This window comes from Orycteropus afer, unplaced genomic scaffold (genome assembly GCF_000298275.1).
Source record: "Orycteropus afer afer isolate SDZICR_OR568_19922 unplaced genomic scaffold, OryAfe1.0 scaffold00214, whole genome shotgun sequence".
In the NCBI taxonomy this organism is placed as follows: Eukaryota; Metazoa; Chordata; class Mammalia; order Tubulidentata; family Orycteropodidae; genus Orycteropus; species Orycteropus afer.
Genome location: NW_006921801.1, coordinates 1799920 through 1803159, shown reverse-complemented (window position 1 = coordinate 1803159; position 3240 = coordinate 1799920). Strand labels below are relative to the sequence as shown.

Below are 3240 nucleotides of genomic sequence, written 5' to 3'. Positions count from 1 at the left end.
AAAAGATGAATTACTTTCACATGATTCCTATACAAAGTCTAGTTCTACCTTGTTTCCTATCCTTCAGATTATCCTGGATAACTAATTGGTCTATAAAAAGAATGACAAAATAACCCTCAAATTGCATCTTAAGTGTGTGACTTTTCTCTGTTATCTTGGAGTATCACATTTCCTTAGAAGAATTTCAAAGACAAACTTTTCAAAAGATCAGAATAGATGTGTTTGCTTGATGCCTCTATCTAGCAGGAAGGTGAATGGGATAAGATCTATGTTCCCTTTGCCATCGGGTCACACAGCAATGGGCTGTTTCCTTGGACTACAAATGACAAGAGGGCTTATACTTCCTGAGCACCATCTCATCTCTCCACAAGACGTTTATGTCAGCAATGAGTTTGCAAAGGAGAGAATCATAGAGTATCAGGGTTATAACAGAGCTTAGAGAGAGACCTCTGACCAGAAGGGTCACAGATGACAGAATTGGAGTTGCTTCCTGCTGGTTTTCATCTAGAAACCATCTGCAGCTCAGAACCTACCTATATTTTCCTATATCTGATAATCACAGTTCCATACAAGGAACGTCCCACCTTGTCTGTGGTTGCCTCTTTTCCTCCCTTCTGACTCAGACAGCTGGAAGGTGGGATAGCCAGGGCTAGATAAGCTCTGTCCCAGTGTGTCCAGCAGTCAAGGTGCAGGAGGCCAGGGAGGAGAGAGGCCTCAGAGCCAGAGGGCACTGGCTTTTAGCTCTTCTCCCACTTGTAAGTGGGTTACTCTGTTAACCTAGCTAAATATTCTCCCCTTCAACTTGTTTTTTTTCTTTGGACTCAAGTATAGAATGTTGAAGATTATCATACTCCTACATTTGTGGCTCACTTTCATCAGATGGCCATGCTCTCTCTCTTTTTATTTGATTTAATTATTTTCCTCCTTCATCCCCACTCCCATTCCCTTCTTTACTATAGGCATCTCCTCTAATGTTTCCTATATGCTCTCAGACATCCACATGTCCTTGATGAATTTAGTATGTTGTTTTATGCATGTATGTATTTTTTATTTACATAAGTAATATTCTACTAAGATCTCCTTCTGTTTGTTACTCTTTTCACTAAGCATTATTTTATTAAAATCTATGTATTCTGTATGTAAATATGTAAATATAGTTTATTACTTCAAACTGCTGGATACTATTTTGTAGAATACATCATAACCTTTTACTTATCCATTACTTCTGTGACAGATATCTATGTTGCTACTGGTGCAGTGGGAGCTCTGGTAGCATAGTGGCTAAGGCACTTGACTGCTAACCAGAAGGCTGGCGGTTCAAACCCACCAGCCACTCCTCGGAAGGAAGATGGGGCAATCTACTTCCGTAGTGATACTGCCTCGGAAACCCAAGGAGGGGTCGCTATGAGTCGGGTCTGACTCGACGGCACATAACAACAACAACAACAACACTGGTGCAGTGAGCATTCTCATACACACCCCCTTTTGTCAATGGAAGAATTTCTCTGGGGTAAAATATCTGAGATATTACAACTGAGATGGGGAAGATATACGCTTATTTGTACCACCTTCTCACATACTGCTCTCAGATTGTCTGGACTAGCTTATATGCCCACCTGCTGTCCATCAGAACTTTTTTTTTCCAATTTACATGTCTTATTTTTTGTAGAAAACAGGAAGTTCAATATATTGTTGGGCACAGCCCAAGTGGGGCAGTACTATCAAGGCCTTCACAAATTCAAGACCCATCACTTGTCCAAGAGGCCATGATTGGGGATGTATTTGACTGCATACCATCTGAGATGAGGCACTTCTCAGCCACCATGTCTTTAAACTGATCAGCATTAAATCTGGTAAGGCCCCAGTTCTTGGAGATATGGATCTTTTGATACCCAGGGAACTTGAACTTAGCCCTTTGTAGGTCCTCAATCACATCCTCCTCCTTATTTTGAAGCTTAAGTGGGTGGACGTGATGACTGGGCCAACGTGGACCCTGGTTATTATACCCCGGAGTTTTCCAAAGGCACCTCACATACCCATCTGGAGCCTACATTAGGGACAAGAGATTACCAAGGTCAGAGACATGAAAGAGCAGGAAAAGTCTATTTCCAAGGTCCCTTAGGGCAACCCATATGTGCCAATAGGCTGCATACACTACCAAGAAGGCTGCTGTTTGCAGGCATTGCACACCCATCCCCTCAGGGAAAGAGGATGGTCTGCTTAATTGGCTGCAGTTCCAGCAGAATTCTTATATCCTCTTTCACATTTGGTTTTATCTGTCTTTTTAATTATTGCCAATCAGATTCCCCTCCTCATTACTTACATAGCTTTTGACTTGGCAATTAAAAGCATTATATTATGTTAAAAATATTTCTATTTCATGAAATTATATTTTACAACCAAGTGCAGAAAAATCTCTTGTGTAACTTGATTATGTATTGGGAATAATCTAATGTCTGGATTAATGAGGAGTTATCTGTATGCCTTGTCCAGATTAGCATTTTTGAAAAAGCGAAAAACAAAACACTAGGTGGTGTAGTGCCTAAGGCACTTGACTGCTAACCAGAAGGCTGGTGGTTCAAACCCACCAGCCACTCTTCAGAAAGAAGGTTGGGCAATCTACTTCCATAGTGATACTCTCTCGGAAACCCAAGGAGAGGTCGTTATGAGTCAGGTCTGACTCGACGGGACATAACAACAACAACAACAGTAATTAGAAAAACCCTTCCATGAGCATAGTTAGTCTGAGAATTCAGAAGTCACGTTAGGATTAAGTGTGACCTACAGATCATCACCATGAAAATAAGCTCTCATTATATATGCCATGTGGATATACCGGTAAAGAAATTACTTCTACTTCTTCATAGTTTTTTTTTTTTCTTTCTAATTTTAATTGTCTTGTTGGTAGTTTTGAGAATATACACAGCAGAACATAAACCAATTCAACATTTTCTACATGTACCATTCAGTGATATTAATTACCTTCTCCAAATTGTACAACCATTCTCATCTTCCTTTTGTAAGTTATTCTTCCCTTATTAACATAAAATTAGTGCCCCCTAAGATTTTCATCCAATATTTGATTTGCTGTTGTCGATTTGATTTCATGTGGACAGATAACGAAAGAGCACATGGCTCAAGATAGACATTCTTTGCTAGTTAAGCTACACTACTGTTTGATTTGAAGAAGATTTCAGGTGATATTCAAAGTGACATCTTTGTTCTTCAGCACTTTAAAGA

At 39.9% G+C, this 3240-nt stretch overlaps 1 non-coding gene across 1 annotated transcript; it reads right to left on the bottom strand.

Moving 5' to 3' along the window:
- Positions 1-2100: 2100 nt before the first annotated feature.
- On the bottom strand, positions 2101-2234 carry LOC122150728. Its single transcript, XR_006163818.1, has one exon. It is a non-coding gene; the product is annotated as a small nucleolar RNA SNORA70 (small nucleolar RNA).
- Positions 2235-3240: the final 1006 nt, after the last annotated feature.